Raw genomic sequence first — 25050 nt, 5'->3', positions numbered from 1 at the left:
GGGAATAATTTAAGCTGTGAACCCATCCCATTGCCTCTTCACAAATTCTCCCTAAAAAGCTTCCAGGGCACTCAAATTTATCCCTATTTCAAAAATAATCGCGGGGGGAGTTCAATGAATAATTCTGCTTCAGGAATCAGTTTGCTAGTTAAAACTCACAGTGTGTGGATTGGACACTCGGGTCATATGACTTCATTCTGTTCCCTGATTGGATGAGCAGAACTCCAAGAAATCTGATTGCTAGCGTGAATGCTCTCCTTTCCTTCTTCAGAATTTATTTGCAGGAATGTAATGTACTATCGAGGAGACAGTGTGTTCCAATGGGCAGAGCACTGGCTAGGCAGTCAGGAAACTTCAGTGCAGTCGCAGTTCTGCTACTTACCTGTTGCATGAGCCTGGATGAGTTGCCTCTCTGTACCTCAGTTTCCTCACGTGTTTAATAGTCTACTAACCCGTACTGCCCTTTGGAAGGTGCTGTCATAGATTCCAAGGCCGGAATGCTGCTGTATCACACAGGCCAGAAAACTTCCCCAAAATAATTCCTAGAGCAGCTCTTTTAGACAAACATCCAGTCTTGATTTAAAAGTTGTCAGTGATGGAGAATCCACTACAATCATTGGTAAATTGTTCCAATGATTAATTACTCTCTCCAATATCAATGTATGCCTTATTTCACACGGGCTTTCTTCAAGATGGTTTCTCTCAACCACAGTCTCCCAGCAAAGTGGTGCCTGGCTCCCCCTTGCTCAAGCTCTCTTCCAGGGGCCCAAAGGTGCTGGTGGTTTTGTTTTGTTAGGTGAAAGAATGTGGGGTTGTCTGCCCCTTTCTTTTCTAGCCCCTTGAGTCTTGGAAGCTGATTCTTCTAAAGCAGTGGTTGTCAACCAGGGGCACGGGGTCCACAACTCCTGTCAATATTTGCCTAGTTTTACAGCAGGCTACCTAACAAGCACTAGCGAAATAAGTACAGGTTAAAATTTCATACAGGCAAAAGGAGAAAGTCAGCAATTTGTCAGTAAGAGTGTGCTGTGACACATCTGTATTTTAGAGCTGATTTTGTAAACTAGTAGTTTCTGAGTGAGGTGAAACTTGGGGGTACACAAGACAAATCAGACTCCTGAAAGGGGCACAGTAGACTGAAAAGGTTGAGAGCCACTGTTCTAAAGGATCCCCTCAAAGCAAAGTTTATCCAAGCTGTGAGGAAGGAGACCTGAAGTCTGTTGGTGAAGGCTCCGTGTGTAACCCACACACCTCCTGGGTGTGGTATCCTGTCTCTTCTAGTGGCACCAAGACCACTTAATGAGAGAGAGCTAAAATGCATCTGTGCTGCAGCCTTTTAGCTCATGCGGTAGAGACTCATGCAGTAAGTTCCAGAGGCCCTAGGTTCAAACCCGCTCGCCACCAACAGGGGTCTGTCAATGTTACAAGTGGGGGCTCGTCTGGATTTTAACCAGGAAGTCTCTGAGCTCAGGACGTGCTTTCTCAGCGAGGGGAAGTATGTAACCCACACACCTCCTGGGTGTAGGGTTCTGTGCTATCTAGTGGCTCGAGACCATTTAGAGACAGTTAAATGAGTCTGCTCTACAATTCTAGCAACCAGCCAGTTGGCTCTTAGATCATGCACTAAACTCCAGAAGTCCCAGGTTTGATCCTGCCTGCCAGCTACCAGGGTCTGTCAACATTACATATGATCTACCCTCCCCTCACTTGTCTTTGCTGAAATGTAAATTGCTTGGTTCACTACCATCTCCTTCCCCTGCAGTCTTGATGACCCTGTTTGCTGCTTATATAAACCCCCATTCCTTTTTTTAGGACAGATCTCTTTAACAGCATTTGCCTAGGAGCAGTGATGAGCTGCCAAAATCTTAACAACTGGTTCCCTATAAAAAGTTCTGATTTAAGGGTGGGGAGGGGCCAGGGGAGAGATCCTCGTGGGGCTGGGGGCCCCTGCAGGGGCTGGGCCAATTGCCCAACTTGCCCCTTCCCCTCTCCTCTGGCCAGCCCTGGAGCTTGCAGAAGCCCCCCCCCACCCCCATCCCTTGCTGGGCCATTCAAAAAGTGGCAGCAGGACGACTCCAGAGCTCAGCTGAGCTGCCCAGCTGGTGCTGGCAGCTGGCCACGCTGCAGCTGGGGGGGAAGCGGGGGAAGGGCTGGAGGAGCCTCAGCCTCCCCAGCTGGGAATCCTGGGAGCAGCAGGATGGTCCGGCCCACAGACCAGAGTTCTTTGCCTACCCCCTGGCCCTTTAACAACCGGTTCTCCATGGAGGTCTAATTTTAACAACCGGTTCTTGAGAACCTGTGGGAACCTGCTCCAGCTCACCACTGCCTAGGAGGGGCTGTCAGGTTTTCACAAGTACTGTCGTAGAGGGGGAACTCATAACTCTCCATGTAATGTTGCATCATGATCTTATTGACCAGAGAGTTGTTAGCTTTCAAATGGTACCTCCAGGGATTTCCCTACCCCACCCTGAAATTCCTCAACACTCCCCCCGCCCAGTTTTGTGAACTAGTTACATGCCACACCTGGCGGCTGAACTTTACGACTTTGTCCTCACCCACAACTATCTCACATTTGTGGACAATATATACCTTCAAGTCAGTGGCCCTGCTGTGGGGAGCCGCATGGCACCATAGTATGCAAAACATATTAATGGCTGATTTTGAACAACGCTTCCTTAGCTCTCATCCCCTAACACCCCTACTCTCCTTGCGCTACATTGATGACATCTTCATCATCTGGACCTATGGAAAAGAAGCCCTTGAGGAATTCCACCATGATTTCAACCATTTCCATCCCACCATCAACCTCAGCCTAGATCAATCCACACAAGCGGTCCATTTCCTTGGCACTACTATGCTAATAAACTATGGTCACATAAACACCAGCCTATATCGGAAACCTACTGACCGCTATACTTACCTACATGCCTCCAGCTTCCATCCAGGACACACCACACGATCCATTGAGCTATCTTGATTATCACTACAAAAGTTTGTTTTTTTTCTCCTGCTGATAATAGCTGATCTTAATTAATTAACTTCTTTGAGTTGCTTGGGCATCTCCCACCTTTTCATGTTCTCTGTTTGTGTATATCTCTCTGCACTATAAGTTCCATTCTATGCATCCGATGAAGTGGGCCCACGAAAGCTTATGCTCAAATACATTTGTTAGTCTCTAAGGTGTCACAAGTACTCCTGTTCTTTTTGCGGATACAGACTAACATGGCTCCTACTCTGAAACATGCCAATTTAGTGACTGTTTGGAAATTTGAATTGAAATTGAAACATTAATACATACTTTAAAAGCATATACAGTGTATGATAAAATACGTGTTTCTGAAAGTATAATAGATGTGAAAAGTATGAACCTAGACTAGCTTCCTTATACAGCTGTTGTTTTTTATGATAATGCCAGTGCATTCATTTCCATGATGTTGGCCAACCTAATAATTTCAAATCATGATTTGTAAGCAAAGTCTCAATGAGCTCTCCCTGACAACTAATGATGAGCTGGAGGCTGCAGGGAAAGGCTTCAGGACCAGAATGTATTTACCTTCACACCTAATCTACCTAGGTATCCAGCAAACAGAGCTGTGTTGCCCAAGTGATAGATTTTGGCTGGGGTTGGGTTATAAATCACTTGAATGCGGGGGATGGGGTTGGGAATGAAATGTTGTTGTTCTTATTGTATGAGTAAAAGGCAGTAGAACTGTATTAGCCTGTGCTGATTGAGGGCATCAAAAGAGAGGGTGGGGACCTGTCCCTCTCCACTGTTTAAAGACAGAGCTGATTAGGCTCCACAGATAGTCTTTTGTTCTGTTAAGTGACCACTGCAGCTGAAATCACTGATAATCAGGTCTACGTGCTTAGTCCTGCTGTGGGGACACTGTTCCTGTGGGGACAGTGTTTTTGTGTAAAAGACAGCCCAGACTGCACTAGCAGCGAGGTTCCCCCACCGAGAGTTCAGCTGAAATCACTGAGAGCGGCAGGGCCGCCCAGAGAATTCAGGGGGCCTGGGGCAAAGAAATTTTGGGGGCCCCTTCTATAAAAAAATTGCAATACTATATTCTCCTGGGGGCCCTTGTGGGGCCCACTGCAAATTGCCCCACTCGCTCCCCCCCACCACGGGCGCCCCTGGGAAAAATAAACCTTCCGCATTTCGGCACAAACCCAGTTTTGAGAAAACTTCTTTACAAGGTATCACTGGTTCTCAGCATCAGCTAGTGCTAAAAAGCACTAAAGCTCATTAAATGGGTTGGACAAATATTTTCCATCAAAACTTTTTCTGGATCGAAAACTAAGGGTTTTTAAAAAGCAGAAAAAAATCACGGACAATGTCTGCTTTCCTTCAAAAAATTTTAATTGAAGAGCTGAAATTAGTCTGCCAAAACCTGAACATGGTTTGCGGTTTCAGAAGTGTGTGGCCAAATATTTGCTGCTTGCTGTGTTTGATTGTTTAAAGAAACAATAAAAAAATTCTGCTGTGAGCTCACGCCGAGCGGAGGCAGCTGAGGTCCTCCTGGAGCTCGCAGCCCCGCCCCCTCCCCACGGGGCTCGGAGTGGGGCGGGGCTCAGGGGCCCCACCGGAGACACGCTGCGGCGCTGTCTGAGGACGCCGCTCGATGCGCTCTAAGGTCCAGGAGAGGGGCGGAGGCGGGAGCCTCAGCTGTTCTCTTGGGGGGCCCCTGCAGAGCCCGGGGCCCGGGGCAAATTGCCCCACTTGCGCCCCCTCGGGTGGCCCTGGAGAGCGGGTGGAACCTCAAGAGACCAACTCGCAGAGGTCACAGTGGCAGGTGGCAGCAGAAGGTGACTGCGCAGGGCCATTGGCAACAGAGTGGTGGAGTGAATGAAGAGCCGTGGCCAGAGCGAACAGTGAGCAGCTGGAGGAACGAGCAAGGTGCCTTCTTGCCCCCCACCTGGGAGGTGGACTCACGTGAAAGCACCTCCGACGGCTTAAATAAGGGGCACCTTAAATAAACATTTGTTTGTTGGACTATATTTTAGTGACTTTGCTCCAGAATGCTAGATTTGTGGACTGGGGAATGGAAACGTATATAAATATGTTTCCCAGTAGGTCAAGATATTTAAAATGCAGTATTTGCCAAGGTTGTTATCTCACATTGTTGCTATCTTGAGAGGTCATTATGTTGGGGAGTTTCTGTACTAAACATTTGTATTATTATAAAATTATTATAATTAATTTTTACATAAGAATGGTCATACTGGGTCAGACCAATGGTCCATATAGCCCAGTCTCCTGTCTTCCGACAGCGGTCAAGGCCGGGTGCCTCAGAGGGAATGAACAGAACAGGGAATCATCAAGTGATCCATCCCCTTGTTGCCCATTCCCAGCTTCTGGCAAACAGGCTAGGGACACTCAGAGCATGGTGTTGCAATCCCTCCCATCCTGGCTAATAGCCACTGATGGACCTATTCTCCAGGAATGGATCTAGTTCTTTTTTTAATCCTGTTATAGTTTTGGTCTTCACAGCATCCCTTGGCAAAAGAGTTCCACGCGTTAAAACTTTATGTTGTGTGAAAGAAGTACTTCCTTTTGTTTTTTTTAAAACCTGCTGCCTATTAATTTCATTGGGTGACTGCTAGTTCTTGTTGAATGTGAAGGATTAAAATAACATTTCCTTATTCACTTCCTTCACACCAGCCAAGATTTTATAGACCGCTATCATATCCACCCTTAGTCCTCTCTTTTCTAAGATGACAATTCCCAGTCATTTTAATTTCCCCACCTGTTTCATATCCCTAATCATTTTAGTTGCCCATCTCTGTACCTTTTCCATTTCCAATATATCTTTTTTGGGATGGGGTGACCAGATCTCCTCACTGTATTCAAGGTGTACAAGTACCATGAATTTTATATTTTCTGTCTTATTATCTATCCCTTTCTTAAAAAAAGCAACGGTTTCAGAGCAGCAGCCGTGTTAGTCTGTATCCGCAAAAAGACCAGGAGTACTTGTAGCACCTTAGAGACTAACAAATTGATTTGAGCATAAGCTTTTGTGGGCTACATCCGATGAAAGTGGGCTTGAGCCCACAAAATCTTATGCTCAAATCAATGTGTTAGTCTCAAAGGTGCCACGAGTACTCCTGCTCTTTTTTAAAAAGGCAAAACACAATGTTGGGAATCATTGACTGCCGCTGCCCATTGAGTGCATGTTTTCAGAGAACTATCCTCAATGACTCCAAGATCTAATTTAGGACACCACCATTTTGTATGTATAGTTGAGATTGTTTTCCAATGTGCATCACTTTGCATTGATCAACATTGAATTTCATCTGCCACTTTTGTTGCCCAGTCACCCAGTTTTGTGAGATCCCTTTGTGACGCTTCCCAGTCTGCCTGGGACTTAACTACCTTGAATAGTTTTGTATCATCTACAAATTTTACCACCTTACTGTTTACGCATTTTTCCAGATCATTTATGAGTATGTTGAGCAGTAATGGTCCCAGTACAGACCCTCAGGGATACCACTATTTATCTCTCTACATTCTGAAAACCGATAATTTATTCCTACCCTTTGTTTTCCATCTTTTAACCAGTTCCTGATCCTTGAGAGGACTTCCCTCTTATCCCATGATGGCTTATTTTTCAAAAGTCTATTTAAATTAAATACATTTAAAAAAATGTAATATGTTTTTAGAAATCTAGATGTTGTTATATGTTTTGTTGTAACTTGCATTATCCTTATGTTAAATTTGCATCATCGTAACAAAACATTTACTTTATTCGTATCTCTTTTATATATCTCATCGGTCCTGACACCCCCGCCCCCCTGTAAATTCGAACACCTCCCCTAATTTCAATTCCTGTGGAAAATATTGGGTACCTCACAAGGCATATTTTGTACAAAGATTATTACCATCGCATGTAGGGTGTGACTAGAGGGCTGCTTTGGGTCACACATGCTCAGTAGGGCATCTCCAAGAGTGGAGGGCCAATTCGACTCCCAAATTTAAAAAAAAGGGGGTGCCAACCTGTTCTGCCAGTTCAGCCAGCCCCAGAGAGAGACAGCCATATCGGAAGGGTGCTGAAGATCTCTGCCCTGAGGGCTGATGTTCGCAGGCCTGCTTTGGCTACCTGCAGCAAGCAGATAACTGCCAGGAGAAAGATCCCAGCATATTCAAAGAATAGGGTGCTTGCTGCTTGGTCAGCTCAAGAGGACGTGAGGACATAAATGCCAAATGAGCAGCGCATGCTTTCAATGCATAGGATTAGTGGCCCATGTACCTTTCAGTACTGAAGAAATCTGTATGTTAGATTCTGTTATTTTTCTTTGACCGGTATGTGCTGTATTGCTGTAATGATAAGAGCATGTTTCGATTTATGAGGCGACTTAGTTAATGCACAGATTGTCGACTTATCAACAGAAGAATGTTTTTGTTTAGTCTGAGCAGCTTTACTACACTGTGGTGTCTTTTCTCCAAATCGGAGCTACTCAGGGTACTGGCATCCGCACCTGTCCCAATTTGCATATTTGTGGTGTTCTCCACAGGTGGGAGTTCCGCTGTCAGAACAGACTGAACCTGCTCACTGTCCCTGCAATACAATGGAATTATTACGGGTACGGGTGTAATCAAAGTTTGGTGGGTTACACTCAGGCCGGGCCCTTGCCTCTGGCTCTTTAACGGAGCCCTGACTCTGCTCTCCCAGGAGCCCCTCTCTGCCTCAACACCGGTTGCTCTTACAGGCCCTGCTCACTAGGTGACATCTACCCTGTCTTTCCATCCATACTCCAAAGAATACTGGAGAACTGAGCGGGATTATGACATCACAGGTATCAAGGAGACTGAACAGCTGTAACATAAACACGGCCACACTGGGTCAGACCAAAGGTCCATCTAGCCAGTATCCGGTCTTCCGACAATGGCCAATGACAGGTGTTTCAGAGGGAATGAACAGACCTCTTTTTAAAGTGCTTTGAGAGCTACTGATTGAAGATGTTAATAAGAGGTAGGGCTCTTTATTAACTTATGATATAGGGTGCTTTTCTTAAAGCACCCACTGCTGGAGTCAAGTGATTTATTTGAGAATCTCTGCTCTTTATTGTATTTTATTTGTTAACCAATTTTATTCCTTCATGGTTGCAAAGAGAACCTGAAGAACGTGAATTGAGTGCACCCTAGCAGCTCAGACACCAGAAGGCAAATGAAGTGGTCCACTGATGTTTGTTTTTTGAAGATTTCATTATTTGGAAGCCAATCTCATGATTTAGTTGGGGCCCAGATCAAGGGTTTGGAATGCTTGGGCTGGTGATACCGTGAACGTTTTTGTGCCCTCTTAGCACTGGATAATCACTTCAGGGCTGCTTCTCACTTCAGGCTGGGAGATTCTGCCTCAGGGGTTTTAGGATTCCCACAAGTAGGGAAAAAATGTCCTATTCCTAGGGGCTTGAGAGTCATAGAGCTCGGAAAAGACCCAGGGTTTTCCTGGGAAACCTGATGCCCTCTCTCCTGCCTTATTCTGAGCTCAGCAGCTCAGCCCCCTTGGGCGATTGCCACATCCTATCTCCTGATCTAAGTACAGCATTGACACCTCACAGGCTAGAGGGAGATTGCAGGAGAGCAGCCTCATTGTGACCTAGAGACGACATCAGCGCCTGCCTGATGCCAGAGCAGCAACCTGCCCTCAGGTGTAGCCTGGGTACTTGGTGCTGCTTTGAGTGTATCTGTGATTCTTAGTGCCTGAGCCCGGCGAAATGAGATCACTCCTCCTCTTTCTCAATTCTGCCTCCTGCCTAAGGATCTTGCTGCTCTTTCTTCTGTATTATGCTGTGATCAGGCTTGCCAGATCTGAGGTAAGTGAGGCTCCTTGAGAGATGGAAAGGCTGGATTGATGCCAGCTGAAATGCAGGAACCAAACAGAAGTAGTTTTCAATCAGCAGGATCGGATCATCTCTACCCAAAAGTCCTCAAAGAGCTGGCTCAGGAGGTTATTGGCCCACGGACATTAATTTTTTAACCAATGTAGGATTCCTGAGGGAATTCCAGAAGGCTGGAAGTGTGCTAATGTTTTGTCAATATTCAAAAAGTTACGGGGGGTTGGCCTGGCTTCTTATAGGCCATTTAGCCTGAAATAATGGACAAACTGATATAGGATTCAATCAATAAAGAATTAAAGGACGGGAATATATTCAAAGCAGGTTAACAATTGTTTTATGGAAAATGGGCCATGTCAAACATAGATGTGACAAACTTAGACTTTTGGAAGGTGCTGTGCTTCACACATTCCAAGGCAAGATGGGCCCATTGTGATCTTCTAGTCTGACCCTCCTGTCTAGCACAGGCCAAAGAACTTCCCCACAATCATGCCTAGTGCATACCTTGAATTAAAATGTCCAATCTTGATTTAAAAAATTGCCAGTGATGGAGACTCAGTCCACCATGAACTTGGTAAATTGTTCCACTGGTTAATTCCTCTCACTGTTAAAAATGGACACCTTCTGTCCAGTCTGAATGTGGTCTAGTTTCAACTTCCAGCCATTGGACCATGTGAGACCTTTCTCTGCTAGATTGAAAAGCCCATTTGTAATGATTTCTTCCCCATGTAGGTATTTATAGACTTTTCCTCAAACCACCCTTAACCTCTTTAAGCGACATTGACTGAGCTCCTAAACTCTATCACTATAAGGCAGGTTTTCTCATCCTTTAAAGATTCTTATGGCTCTTCTCTGAACCCTCTGCAATTTATCAACATCCTTCCTGAATGTTAGACACCAGAACTGGACACAGGATTGCAGCAGTGGTTTGCACCAGTGCCAAATACAGAGGTAAAATAAACCTCTCTCCTCCAACTTGAGATTCCCCTGTTTAGGTATCCAAGAACCCAAGATCATCTCTGCAGGAGAGAGAACTTTGCAGGCTCTCTCCTTCAATGCTTATAAACTCTGCAGGCTCCTGGTACCAGCAATCCCTGTTTCTCCAACCCCTGGAGTGTTCCAGTGACCCCTGTTATGGTTGTGCTTTGTGCCCTATATTGGCTGCATCATAGGAAAGAACAATGCCTACCCATGATGCCTCAAGAGCGCAATATTCTCCCAGAAGGAAAATCTTCCCTCTGGCCCCACATGGCAATCACCTCTGGCTCATTGTTCTCCCAGGTTTATTGAGGAGTTTCTCTTCTAACCTTGCTGCTTTCTCTGTGTGTGGCAGGCTTCTCCGAGGAAGAGGAGGCCCAGAAAGACAAAAAAGAAACCGAAAGGTAAGCAGCCCCTGACCCACAGCTGCGGTGGCAGACTCAGGCCCCATGCAAAGCAAAGAAATAGGGTCTATTCCCCCACCTGCCTCCCCTCTTCCTGCGAAGGCACAGAAATGCCCGGAGTTGTGCAGAGGCACTGGCTGGGGCTCCGTTCACAGGCTGCCTCTGAAATCTGGGGCAATAGGCTGCTAAGAAGCAGAGGGTGTCCAAGCAGCTCAATGTCTCCTTTATGTCTCACTTCTGGCAGCTTTTGGACGCTGTGAGGAAGAGGTGGAGGAGGCTGGTGCATCCCCAGAGACATGGTAAGGCAATGCCCCCCTCCATAAATCCTGCAGTGGGTCAGTCCCCTCCTTTAGCGTCATGCAATTCATCCCCACCCAGGGGCAGTAGCCCGAGTAATCCCTCCCCTGCCCCGACCTATGTACCACGCAGGCAACTCTTCCTCCTTTAGACTCCTGCAATTCATTCCCACCCTGCAGAAGTTGCCATCTCTAATCCACCCCCACGCCTTCGTACAGTGGGTCATTCCCTTCTTCCAGCATCATAACGGCTCCTTTAACCTGGGGCAGTGGGGGGGAGGGGTAGATTGTGTCGACTGCACTGAACCCTGCCTCCCCTCCTAAGAGCGGGAGAAAATGTTTTCTGGGAGCAGCCCCGTGCACCCCGGGGAGGTGAGGTGGAGAGGTCAGGAGGAAGGCTGGCCTTTCTGGTACGGTGAGTAGGGGATCCAGCAGCACTTGGGTAATGGCCCCTCCTCCAGTCCCCCAGCATAGGTTCCAAGGAGGATTTGAACCCTGGACCTTCAGCTCTGCAGCATAAAGCACCCCTTAGAGCTAAAGGGGTAGCTGCATATTGGGTAGCTAGAGTAGGGCTGTTATCCTATACGTTGATTAGCTTCTGTGGAAGGGACATGACACATGCAGCCAGCAGGATAGACACTCACCTCCACAGCACTAGACAGGATCACCTAACAATCCAGCTAAAACCCCAACCCAGAACATCCAAGGCCCGGGTATTGCAGGGGAGGAGGCTGCCTCAGTGGAGAATGGGACAGGGAGCCTTTCGGTGCCGCCCCTCTAGGTAAAAGAGGGCCTGAGGGCAGGGCCTGCACTCAGCTATCTGCTCTCTCTCTTCCACAGCTGCCCTGTGCACCTGGAGAAGCTCCCCTTGGCTCAAGAGCCTCTGGCTTCTTGAGAGGAGCAACAGGACATGGCCAGATACCTGGATGCAGTTCTGATACCGTAAGGCAACTGAGGCGGGGGGCACCAGACTGGGGGGCTGGGTGGTGGGGGATAATGAATGTAGAGAGGAGGGAGCAGGGAAAACCAGACACGCCAGCACCCTAAAATAACAGGTGAGATACCAGTGAAAGTGAGGTGAGGGATTATCAGAAATTAAATGCAGAGACTACAAGTTGGGGTTGTGAGTAGGATCAAATCCTTCTGTACGGCAATATCTGCCAGCAGGTGGACTGCCTAGAACCTGCCCGTGCTGTGTCTGAAAGGACAAAGCAATCCAATGACACCCTGTGAGGGGGTGTCCTCCCCACCTAGGACTGGAAGGGGCTCAGGTGGCCAGGCAGGCCCATGAACTCCACAGGGTGCACCTGGAGGAAGAGCCAGGGAGTAGGGAATTGATTCCAAGCAGGCTCAGCTGGGCAGGGCCTATAAAGCCAGGAAGTCTGGCAAGAGACAGGGCTGCGGCTGGGAAAGGGCAGCCCCTCCCTGGGAGGAGGGGGAGTGTTTGGAGCTGGTGCACCCAGGCAAGGAGGGGAACCAGGAGTAGTAGGAAGCAGTCCAGGCTGGGAGAGGAAAGCCCAGAACTGCTGGGTTGAGGGTCCCTGGCCTGGAGCCCGGTGTGAAGTGTGGGCCCAGGTTTCCCTACCAGCCACCAAGGGCAGCTGGCCCAGACCGGCGGGGCAGCGAACAGGAGGACTGTCCTGGGGTCACTGTGGGAGTGACAGGCAATTAAAGGACTGTACCCTGGAAGAGGGGGAAACGCTGAGTGGCCTAGCCAAGAAGAGGACACTCGCAGTTCCTGGAATGAGAGAGAGATGATGTGACCACATGCGACAATTGGAAGGGGCATTGGCCTCCAGAGCTAATCCCCAGAGTAGGCTCCAGACAAGCAGTGAGTGGGGCACCCTGTGATACACCCCAAACATGAGTCATCAGCTGGGTTCAAACCCAGGACTTTCAGGACCATAGCACAGTCCCCCACCACCGGAGAAACTCCATTAACTGGGAGCAATAGTAGGTTGTTAGCCTCTAGTGTATCAGCCATTAGAAGAGGACAGTTTTCCAGTGGGTTAGAATGTAAGAACATAAGAACAGCCAGACTGGGTCAGACCAAAGGTTCATCTAGCCCAGTATCCTGTCTTCCAAAACTGGCCAATGCCAGTGCAGCAGAGGGAAATGACCAGAAGAGGGAATCATCAAATGATCCGTCCCCTCTCGCCCATTCCCAGCTTCAGACAAACAGAGACTAGGGACACCATCCCTGCCCATAGGTAATAGCCATTGATGAATTTATCTAGTTCCTTTTATAGTTTATAATCTTGGCCATCACAACCTCCTAGGTGAGGGTTACACACACATGGTCACATCTTCCTCACCCAAAGCAATTGTTGTTAGCTAATCTTTCTGTTAAAATAGCTCTGGGTCCCCAATCATGCTCAATGCCCCATTGTGCTAGGCGCTGCACATGTGCGTGTGACAAAGGGGTTATCGTTCTAGATAAAATGAGTGCCGGCTCCCCCTCTCAGTCCTTCGTTACCCAGTTGATGTCCTTGTGTCAAACTGTGGTGTGCAATGCATGCCTAGGCACTGCCCCATTGCACTACTGTTGGAAGGCTGTGCCTGGGCCACTCCACCCCCCTAGGGAGCCAGGCAAGCACAGGACAGCGGTATTCCCAACGATGGGACAACATCCTTCCCACCCCGTCGAACTCCACATAAGGCATCAGCATCCGGTCATGCAGAGGGGCTGCTCACCCTGGACGCCAGAGCCCCCGGCAAAGCTGCCTCATGCCGTCCCAGCCAGGGGAGCCCGTGTGGAGTTTAGTGAGATGGAGACCGATTTCCTGCAGATGGGGAGGCGAAGCAAAAGCTCCTCTTCTTCCACAAGTCCTCCAACGCCAGTGGAAGATGTCACCATGGAGACGGGCAGGAATGATGGCGCGGCAGGAAACCAGACTAACCCACAGCGCTGCACTCTGCCAGCAGGGTGGGTCTGACATCGCCACCTCCAGGAACCGCAGTAGCAGAGAAGACACTCGCAGAGACACTCCAAATTTATAGGAGCGAGTTGAGAAAGCCCCTTACCTGTGTGAGCGGCACCAAAGGGACTGAAGAGAAGCTGGAGCTGCACTTGGAGAGGAAGGTTCTCTTGGGAGAAGGCTCCTGCCTGCGGCCAGGGGCACAAGCAGGTGAGCGCAGGGCAGATCTTCCCAGGACCCAATGCCACCAGGTTGCCCCAGAGGCACCAGGCTCTGAGCAGCTAACAAGATCCACCCTTGACTCTCTCATTGCTGGGCAGGCTGCACACGACCTGCAGATCAAGCACCTGACGGAAATGTTGAGCAGCTCCCGCCCTTGGTGGGCCAGGTCTCAGTTTGCCAGCAGTGCCGCAAGGCATATCCAGGAAAGAGGAAGGGTGTGAAAACTCCAAAGGAGACATCTGCTGAGCTGCATGGTGTTCGAGACATCATGCATGCACATGGGTTCAATGGAACTGTGAATTCAAAGCTCTCCAGGGACCAGCCACCAAACAGAGTCTGCGAGAAGTGTCGTAAGCATCGACGGAAGAGACCAGCTGTCTCTGCAGGTGCTGACTTGCCGGGAATATCCCATGGAATTCCACAGCGATGGACTCCAGGAGACTCCTCAGCATCATCCTACCACAATAAGATGCCAGTGCTGTGGCTCCTTCCAGCAGACAAGAGCAAGAGGCGGGATGGAAAGGGGAAAAGGGCTCCCCGCAAGCAACCAAAGATGGTGTCCATTGCAACGAGTACAACAGGGCTTTCGCAAGCTGGGGAGAAAGCAAGTTGGAGTCCCTGACGGTTCTCCCTCAAAGTCACCAAAGGCCTCCAGAGCTAGGACACCATCCCCTTCAAGTAGCATAGTTCTCCAAAAGATGTTAATGTGCCTGAAGCAAACCTTCAGCAAGCTGCAACACAAAGTGAAGTCCGAATGTCCAAGGACCCTCGATCCAGAACACCTGACACTAAATTTACAAAGCCACCCTTTTGGAAGGCAAGGGCCTCCAAGGGTTTTCCGGTTTCCATCCTACTGAATCTCACCCTGCCAGCATGCCCACTAACAGCAGGGGCCCACAAATTCCAACCTCTCCCTATCATCCAGTGGGCCCGGTAAGCATGGGCTAAAGTGGCTGAGAAGAATGGCTTGTTGTCCTGGGACACAGAGATTGATGTATAAGTGACTCTCCGTGGGGTATGACATTTAAACCGAGATTCCAAGATGAAGGGGGGCCTGGGAGCTTGGATGAGATTGAGCGTGTGGCTAGCTCACTGGATTTATTACTGTTACTTCATGCGGTTCAAGAATCAATCCTTCCTTCAAGAAGAGCTGACACTAAATTTACAAAGCCACCCTTTAGGTAGGCAAGGGCCTCTAAGTGTGTCCAGTAGTACTATTAGGGCCCTACCATCAATCAAACACAAACCGGCCCTTTGACTCCTAATACCCCGCCCCTTGACCCTTAAACCCCGCCCACCTATCACCAGAAGTCCCACCCACAGTGTATTACTTCCAGGGTCAAGGAGGACACATGACCAGAAGCAAAGTATGTCATGTGACCCTCTAAGAACTCCTCCCACTGCCCTCTACCAATCAGGAAAGGTTTCGCCCCCATAGGCCTACCCGGAGAGGGGATTTGACCAATCAGGGGTGTTCCAGGGTGGGGTGACCCATCCGGATGTGGCTCGTGTGACCCCTCTAAGAACTCCTCCCACTGCACTCTACCAATCGCGGTGGGTTTCGGCTACATAGGACCACCCTGAGAGCAGATTTGACCAATCGGTGCTGTTCCGGGACGGGGTGACCTGTCCAGATGAGGGTCATGTGACCCTTCTAAGAACTCCTCCCAGCGCCCTCTGCCAATCAGAGCGCAACACTATCACCCCATAAGTCCCAGCACCAGGGCAGAAGAGGCCATCTTTTACCCAGGATTCGTGCTTTAGAAATCGTGGAAGCATGGACTCCTTCACCACCCGGTGAGAACTTCAGACTTTGTGTTAGCCCCGAGGGCCTTTGGACTTGTGTGGAGAAAGCGCTACATGAGCGACAGTTTCCCACGAGGGCCCTTTGACTCAGCCATTGATGGATACGCTGGAACCCAAAACCCAAACCCTCGTGAGGCACACCGATGAGTGTGATGGCCTCTCATTGTCCGCCCCCCTAGAGGTGGAAGGTGAACGCAGCTCAGGGGAGTCATCGGAGGACAAGGTGAACGGAAAAGACATTGCTCAGGTAAATGAATGATTAAGAAGTGACTGTTGATGATGGGGTGTAATGGGGTTAGGAACCGGGGGTGGGGTGGGTTGTGTATATTTAAAAACAAGGAGTGGGAACTTACACTCTTTCTTTTCTGAAAATCTCTCCACAGCTTGACGATGCCTTTCTAGAGGTCCCAGAGGCCCTGGACAGCATTGCAATCAAGCAGCGAAGATGAACCGGGCTCTCCTTGTTTTTGCTCAATGCCGGTACAAATTGTTGAAGAGGACTCCAAGGATGACGGCTATGAGGAGTTTAGGAGGCTTGGCATGGAACTAACTGAGCCAATGCCACGTCCTGAGCGTAAAAAAGTCATGCGGACTATTGTACGTGTTGCTGTTTATGCTGTCCTTCATCAGTGCCCTAGGGAAAAGCTTTCTGAAGATTGTGAGGGCTGTGTCATAGATGCGCCAGCCCAACGGCACCATGACTGTGTGACTTGGACTTCAGTAGATCTAAACTTCAAGCTCTGGCGCCTGTGTGCTGAGTTCTGTTTGGAAAGCTTATTAAACACTGTTCTTGCCATAGTTATGCTACGCAATGTCTGTGCCTACCCAAGAACATTTAGCGTGAGGGGTGACCTTGATAAATGCTGTGCAATTTAGTGCAGACCCTGGCCGTGTTTTAAAGAAAATGACCAAACCGGAAGATGCCTGTGTCACATTTCTTGACTTGAACTGGGACCGTATAGAATATGATTGCAACCAAGGTCCTGTAGTGGCACCAAATCTTTTGTAAAGGGGGTCATATAAGGGGTCTAAGACCAGGTTATGGGTTGCTGGTTATGATTATGCTGTCTGTATGAATGTGTCATTTTTGTAGTTGAATTTATGAATATTGGCACTATCCTGTCTGTATCTCAAACTTATGCTATGCTTCTGGGTGACATCCCCTGACGAGTTGGTGTTAGCTCTGCCTAGCCTGCTTGATGGCCCATTAAGGACCATCAGCTACACAACTGACCCATTGAGAGAAGGCAGATGCGCCTTGTAAGTCAGCAAAGTATGTAGGAACTTGCCCATGTGACTCCAGACTCCATGTTGCTTGTAATTTTCCACAGTAAGGACAAAGAGGTGTTCTTACACCTGGAAAAGACTATAAAAGGCTGATGCCTCATCTCCAGCTTGTCTCAGTCCTGCTTCTTACCTCTGAAGGTACTTTACTACAAACTGAAGCTCTGAACAAAGAACTGATGACCCGTCCCAGCTGGGGATGGACTCCAGAGACTTAATTTAAACCTGCAGTTTATTCTATCACTGCTACAAGCCTGAACCAAGAACTTTGCCATTATTGTATGTAATTGATTCCATTTAACCAATTCTAGCTCTCATCTGTATCTTTTTCCTTTTATGATTTTATAGATTTATAGATTCATAGATTCTAGGATTGGAAGGGACCTCGAGAGGTCATCGAGTCCAGTCCCCTGCCCTCATGGCAGGACCAAATACTGTCTAGACCAGCCCTGATAGACATTTATCTAACCTACTCTTAAATATCTCCAGAGATGGAGATTCCACAACCTCCCTCGGCAATCTATTCCAGTGTTTAACCACCCTGACAGTTAGGAACTTTTTCCTAATGTCCAGTCTAAACCTCCCTTGCTGCAGTTTATGCTCATTGCTTCTTGTTCTATCCTTAGAGGTGAAGGTGAACAAGTTTTCTCCCTCCTCCTTATGACACCCTTTCTGATACCTGAAAACTGCTATCATGTCCCCTCTCGGTCTTCTCTTTTCCAAACTAAACAAACCCAATTCTTTCAGCCTTCCTTCATAGGTCATGTTTCAAGACCTTTAATCATTCTTGTTGCTCTTCTCTGGACCCTCTCCAATTTCTCCACTCTTTCAGTACCTGTTTTCCCCCAATTACAAGGGTTCATCCTGTGAGTTTATCAATGATGAAACCGCGTGTGTGTCTTGGACGCACGCAAAAGACCGGTACTCTGTCTCTGGCAATACCAACGTCTTCATAGCCTGTTTCACCACCGCTTCTGCCCGCTTAGAACTATACAACCTCCTAGAGAGGTTGCAAGAGTGGTGCCTGTACCACGACACTGACTTGGTGATCTCTGTGAAAAGGGAGGGTGAGTGGAATCCCCCTCGGGGGGATGATTTAGGGGACCTCACGAGCGATTATTTCAATTAAAAAAATAATAATGTGTGTACTTTTTTCTGAATTGGTCGTTTTTTAAAAAAAATCCAAACACCAAACATCAATTGTCTTTAAACCCCTCACCTGGGGTGCTTTATTGTGTAACATGGCTGTGAAAATTATCACAAAATACATGTCGTGCTTGTTGAAACATGTTTTGATCAAGGCTTGGCATGGCCAAGGAATATCTCATCGGTAAAGGTCTTTTCATAACCTTTTTCAAAAGCTCCTTTCGTTCTAGGTAGTCTCACGTGGTCGCATTTCTCAAAGGGAGAGGCATGTGACCTTTGCTGAAAATAGCTTGAAAGGCCTTGGATACCTCACCACTCGACTTGTGTTTTTGACCTAAGGCCCAGGCATATTTGGATAGAATGTCTATCACTGTTAAGATGTACTTAAAACCGCGGTTGCATTTGGAGAACTGGTGCATATCCACCAAATTTGCTTGCCATTGCACATCCACATCTGAACCAATGGTCTTGTTTTCTTTAAAATGTATTTGAGCCGGTTTGTGTAAAGTGTAAAAAAGAACAGGAGTACTTGTGGCACCTTAGAGACTAACAAATTTATTTGAGCATAAGCTTTCAATGGGCTACAGCCCACTTCATCGGATGCATGCAGTGGAAAATACAGTAGGAAGATATAGATATACACAGAGAACAAGAAACAATGGGTGTTACCATACACCCTATAAGGAGAGTGATCAGTTAAGGTGAGCTATTATCAGCAGTGGACAAAAAGAACTGTATGTAGTGGTAATGGGAAAATGGCCCCATTTCCAGCAACTGACAAGAAGATGTGAGGAACTGTAGTGGGGGAAAAAATAAGCACGGACCGGAATAAGAGTATTTTAACTTTGTGTAAAAGGCCCATCCACTCCCAGTCTTTATTCAAGCCTAATTATAATGGTGTCCAATTTGCAAATATAATTTCCAATTCAGCAGTCTCTTGTTGGAATCTGGTGTTGAAGTTTGGTGGTTGTTGTAATATTGTGACTTTTAGGTCTGTAATCCAAGTGGGCCAGGGAGATGGAATTGGGGTGTGTCTCCGACTGGTTGTCTGAATGGTTTTAATCGTGATAGTCCCTGAATTAGTGTCCATTTATTCTTTTAACTCTCGGTAAGACTGTCCGCTTTGGCCAAAGGTACATGGCAGAAGGGGGCCATTGCTGGCACATGATGGCAATCCTATCACATTGGTAGTATGTGCCAAGTGGCGTGGGCTGATGTGAATTTTAGGGTCCTAATGATGGTATCCCCTAAATAGATACGTGAACAGTGTGGCAACAGGCCCTTTGTTGCAAGGATAGGGTTCCTGGGTTAGTGTTTTGTTGTGTGTGTGTGCTGTAGGATTGGGGGCTTGTCTGTAGGCGAGGACAGACCTGTCTCCCCAAGATACTGTGAGAGTGAACTTCCACCGGTCCCAGACATGATCGTCCTTCAGATAGGTGTGAAGAGCCTTGGATGGATTGACGCTGGAGAGGTTTTAGTTGGAGGCAGTTGGCAGATTAAACAAATTTCAGGCCACCCCTAGGCCCTCAAAAAATTGCCGCGCGCCCCTCCCCACCCCTCGCGCGCCAGCTCACCTCACCCCTCCCCCCCCGGCCAAGACTTGGGAGGGGGTGGGGAGTAAGGGGAGTTGTGGCTAAACGCTCGGGATGGTGCGGTGGAGCCGGAGATGAGCTGGGATGGGAGCGGTGTCCCGGGCCCCCACCAGGGTTACTCCCCGCACACCCGTGGGTCCACGCAGCCTCTGCTCCGCCTCCTCGTGAATGTGCCGCTAAACTTTGCCCTGCTCCTCTCTGCGCCTCCAGACACTTTAGCGTGGCGCGCCTGGGAGAGGAGGCGGCGCCAATGATGTTGCGGAAGGCGGCAGCAGTTGGGGAAGGAGGGGCGTGAGCAAATTTGGCCGGCCCTACGCCTAAGCCTTGTTTGGCACTAGGCGATATTCACGCCGCTGGTTGGGTGGCTGAAGGTGATGTCCTAGTCGGTAGCGTTGCGTGGTTACGTTCTCTTTGTTGGGGGGCCTGTCCTGTATTAGGTGACTCCTGCCGTACTCTTCTGGCTCAGGTCAGTCTGTTTTCTTCACCGATTCAGCAGGTGGGTACCTGTCATCGTTGAAAGATATGCTTGTGGAAATGGAGATTGTCTCTGTAGGTGTTTGTCTCTATGGTGCTAGGGGATTGGAGCAAATGGGATTGTTTTCTAGACCTTGGCTGTAGACAATGGATTGAGTGGTGTGGTCTAGGATGACAGCTGGAGGCATGTAGGTAAAGTATAGAGGCCATTAGGGTGATGTTTATGTGGCCATCGTTTATGAGTGCTGTGGTGTCTAGGAAGTGATCTCTTGTGTGGAATGGTCCAGGCTGAGATTGATGGTGGGGTGGAAATGTGTAAAGTGTGAAGTGTCCTTGTCTGAAAGCCAAGCTGTTACCTGTCTTCTATTCAAAGTTTTGCTATGCTTTCTGAGCTACTTTAGAAAGAGGGTTCACCCCTCCGAAGCGCCCAACTTCCCCGGGGGTGTAATTATATTTTCTTTAACAGAGCTGCCTGTGTAGAAATGACTGTTACTGGTACCGTCTTTTACTAACACAAATAATGAAGGGTTACACATTCATATTGACACATTATAAATAAAAAAGATAGTCCTTCATGCTCATCGGGTTGCCTCACGAGGGTTTGGGTTTCTGGTTCTGGCGTAATCATAGAATCATAGAATTCAAGATCAGAAGGGACCATTATGATCATCTAGTCTGACCTCCTGCAAGATGCAGGCCACATAAGCCGATTCCACCCACTCCTTTAAGCAAGCGCCCCCTGTCCCATGCTTCGGAGGAAGGCGAAAAACCTCCAGGGCCACTGCCAATCTGCCCTGGAGGAAAATTCCTTCCCGACCCCAAATATGGCGGTCAGCAAATCCAGCGAGCATGCGGGCAAGACTCTCGGGAGCCATACCCTCTGTGAAAAGGTTAAGAATAACATATCATTGACCCATTGTACTATTTACCATTGTGGCACTTAAATGACCTATTGACTAAGCCCATAATCCAATTATACCATCTCCTCCATAAACTTATCTAGCTTAATCTTAAAGTCCATGGAGGTCCTTCGCCCCCATCTGTTTCCCTCGGTAGGCTGTTCCAGTATTGCACTCCCCTGGATGGTTTAGAAAACCTTCGACTAATTGCAAGCCTAAATTTCCTGACTGACAAATTTATATCCGTTTGTCCTCAGTGTCCACATTAGCACTGAGCTGAAAGTAATTCCTCTCCTTCCCTGGTATTTTATCCCTCTGATATATTTAAAGATTGCAATCATATCTCCTCTTATACCTTCTTTTAGGGTTAAGGAAAACACAACCGAGGCTCCTCAAGTCTCCTATCATACGACAGGCCTTCCATTCCTCTGATCATTCTAGTGGCCCTTCTTTGTACCTGTTCCAGTTTGAATTCATCCTTCTTAAACATGGGAGACGAAAACTGCACACAATACTCCAACTGAGGTCCTCCACCAACGCCTTATATAATGGGACTAGCACTTCCTTATCCCTACTAGAAATACCCTCCGCCTAATGCATCCCAAGACCCGCCATTGGCTTTTTTAACACGGCCACATCACATTGCCTACTCATAGTCATCCTACGATCAACCAGGACTCCTAGGTCCTTCTCATCCTCCGTTACTTCCAACTGGTGCGTCCCTAGCCTATAACTAAAATTCTTGTTAGTCATCCCTAAATAGCATAACCTTACACATCTCACTATTGAAATTTCATCCTGTTACTAATACTCCAGTTTACTAGGTCATCCAAATCTCCCTGGAGGATATCCCGATCCTTTTCTGAGATGGGCAATACCTCCCAACTTGGTGTCATCCGCAAACTTTATCAGCCCACTCCTACGCTTGGTTCCCAGGTCAGCAATATAAATATATTGAATAAAAATCGGACCCAAACCCGAACCTTGAGGAACTCCACTGGTAACCCCCCTCCAACCCGACAGTTGCCCCCTCAGTACTACCCTCTGCAGTCTCCCATTTAACCAGCACCTTAACCACCTCTGGGGTTTTTTTTTCATTTCGATCCCCAATATTTTCCAATTTTAACCAATAATTCCTCATTCGGTACCGTATCAAACGCCTTACTGAAATCCAGATATATTTATATCCACCGCATTTCCCTTGTCTAAAAAATCTGTTACTTTCTCAAAGAAGGAGATCAGATTGGTTTGGCACGATCTACCTTTCGTAAATCCCATGCTGTAATCTATCCCATTTGCCATCGGCCTCATGCTCCGTAACCACTCTCATCTTTTTAATATTTTTTCCATTACTTTGCATACTACAGATGTTAAACTAACAGGCCCTGTAGTTACCCGGGTCACTTTTTTTCCCCTTCTTGAATATAGGAGCTATCATTAGCTAATCTCCATTCAAACGGTACAATCCCCGAATTTAGAGATTTATTAAAAATCATCGCTAACCGGACTAGCAATATCACTCGCCAATTCCCGTAAATATTCCTAGGATGAAGATTATCCGGGCCCCCCGATTTACTTCCGTTTAAGCTGTTCAAGTTTGGCTTCCACCTCAGATACCGTAATTTCATATCCCCATCATCATCATTCCCATCGTTCCCTCTATCACTATTCCTTAGCCCTTCATTATCCTCATTAAAGACCAGAGGCTAAATATTCGTTCAGATATTGTGCCATTCCAAGATTAACCCTAATCTCCACGCCAGTCTAAAGTTTTAAGCGGTCCCACTTCTTCTTTCATGGTTTTCTTCCTATTTAATATGGCTAAAAAACCTTTTTGCTATTAGTTTTAATCCCCTTCACTAGGTCCATCTCCACCCGTCCGCTTTGCCTTTCTCACTGCATCCCTACACCCTCTGACCTCAATAAGGTAGGTTTCTTTGTTGAATTCCCTCCCATTTTCCACTCCCGGTACGCCTTTCTGTTTTTTCTTAATGACCCCTCTAAGACGCTTGCACATCCAGCTCGGTCTAAAACTGCTACCCTACGAGCCGTTTTTCCACTTTCTCGGGATACATGCCTCTGACAACTCCTGCAATTTCAACCTGAATTAACCCCAGTGCGTCATCTGCCTTTAGATCCCTAAATATGTTTAGTCCAGTCCACTTCCCTAACCAGTCCTGCCCTAAATTTAGGAAATTTAGCCCTTTTGAAATCGTAAATCCTAGTCTCAGTTGCAATATTGAATTATCCTCTCATTAATATTGAAACGAATTAGCTCGAGATCCATCAACTGCTGAAGTCAAAGGGCCCTCGTGGGAACTGTCGCTCATGTAGCGCTTTCTCCACACAAGTCCAAAGGCCCTCGGGCTAACACAAAGTCTGAAGTTCCTCACCAGGGTGGTGAAAGGAAGTCCATGTTTTCCACGATTTTTTCCCCCTAAAGCCAAACCCCCGCGTCCTTGGTAAAAAGATGGCCCTCTTCTGCTCTGATTGCTGGGTCTTTATGGGTTGATGGTGAAGCGCTCTGGTTGGAAGAGAGCGCTGGGAGGAGTTCTTACAGGGGTCACACGACCTCTCTCTGGCAAAGTTCACCCCGCTCTGGAAACATCACCGATTCGTCAAATCTGCTCTCATGGTGGTGCTGTGTGGCTTGAAACCCAACGTGATTCGCAGAGGGCAGTGGAGGAGTTTCTTAGAGGGGTCACACGAACCACATCGCGGATGACACCATGGCCCTCGAACCCCCCTGATTGGACAAATCCCCTCTCCAGGTAGGCCTATGGGGGCAAAACCTCCTCCTGATTGGTAAAGGGCAGTGGGAGGAGTTCTTAGAGGGGTCACATGACACCCTTGGCTCCGCTTATGTGTCCTCCTTGATCCCAGAAGTAATATTCACCATGGGTGGGACTTCCAGTGACAGGGTGGTCGTGGCTTAAGGGGTCAAGGGGCAGGGTTTAAGTGGCCAAGGAGAAGGGTTAGAGGGTTTGATTGATGGTAGGTCCTTACACTATTTCCGATTTCCAAACTACTGAATCCCACCCCTGCCAGCAAGCCCATTAACAGAAGGGGCCCACTAATTCCACCAACTCCCTAGCAACCAGTGGGCCATGTAAGCAGTGGCCAAAGATGGCTGAGAACAAGTGCTTGTTGTCCTGGGACACAGAGACTGATAAGAGACTCTCCTTGGGGTATGACGTTTAAACCCCAGATTCCAAGATTGAAAGCGGGGCCTGGGGCTTCAATTGAGACTGATGGTGTGACTATCTCACTGGATTTGTTATTAATTACCTCAACTGGTTCAAGAATCAATCCTTCCTTGGCAGATGCATGGCCGAAGTCCCTCATTCCTTTACAGATGTTTTGGCCACATGTGTGAAGTAAAAGCCAACAACCATCTCCAGCCATGGAGGAGGAGTGCCATCCAAATGGAGTATGACTAACCCCAATTACCCCTCTCTACAGCACACCATCCAAGAGCCTTGAGTATGTCCTGGGTCTGGGGTGTCCGGAGCAGGGGAGGGAAGATACTAATAATTAAAGGGGGCTTTAGTAATAATGAATTGGCCACAGCCAAACTGTAGAAAACATGGTCTCAAGAACTGGAGGCATGGATAGATGAGGTGCCCTGCAACTTAAACCGCAGATCCATTGCGCCTGCATTGCACATATTAGGCTTATCTTCCTGGGCTCGAGAACCTGCAGCACAGGAACGAAGCAAGGCCAAGTTTGGAGAGCAGAATGTTGTCCATCTGCCTAGTGTCCTGGAGCAGACAAGTGGCTGGAAAGAAGGTTCTGCTAACCCCCTTAGAGAGGCAGGTACTATTACAGCAGGATCCTCCAGCCTTAAAGGAATAGCAGCCTCAAGTACAAGCCAACCCATTGGATAGCCATCCCCAGCATCACTGGGTGTAAAGAGAAGGTTGGAATGGGTGGCACTAGGGCCCAGGGAAGGTGTAGTAGCTGATACCTCTACAAGGAGCTTCTCAAGCCTGTGAATTATTGAGGTATTCTAGTCCAGGGAACCTGATGAGATCAACTTCTGACAAAACCAAGCACTGGTTGGTTTGCCCCAAGCCATAAAGGCCCGCGGGAAAGTTTATGGGACAATTACAGAGGGGAATGGTCAGGTTCTTTGGCCTGCAAGATTAAAGGAGACAGACTAGATGATCACAATGTTCCCGCCTTGGCCTTAAAGTCTA

At 47.9% G+C, this 25050-nt stretch overlaps 1 long non-coding RNA gene across 2 annotated transcripts; it reads left to right on the top strand.

Moving 5' to 3' along the window:
- The first annotated feature begins 7866 nt into the window (after positions 1-7866).
- Positions 7867-10510, top strand: LOC123363478. 2 transcript variants are annotated; one of them, XR_006576771.1, is made up of 3 exons: positions 7867-7967; positions 10166-10214; positions 10459-10509. It is a non-coding gene; the product is annotated as an uncharacterized LOC123363478 (long non-coding RNA). The 2 variants fall into 2 exon arrangements; XR_006576772.1 differs by lacking the exon at positions 7867-7967 and adding an exon at positions 8658-8811 and having other exon boundaries at positions 10459-10510.
- The last annotated feature ends 14540 nt before the right edge of the window (positions 10511-25050 follow it).

The sequence above is a fragment of the Mauremys mutica genome, chromosome 2, assembly GCF_020497125.1.
Source record: "Mauremys mutica isolate MM-2020 ecotype Southern chromosome 2, ASM2049712v1, whole genome shotgun sequence".
NCBI lineage: Eukaryota > Metazoa > Chordata > Testudines > Geoemydidae > Mauremys > Mauremys mutica.
This window is presented reverse-complemented; position numbering and strand designations above follow the sequence as displayed.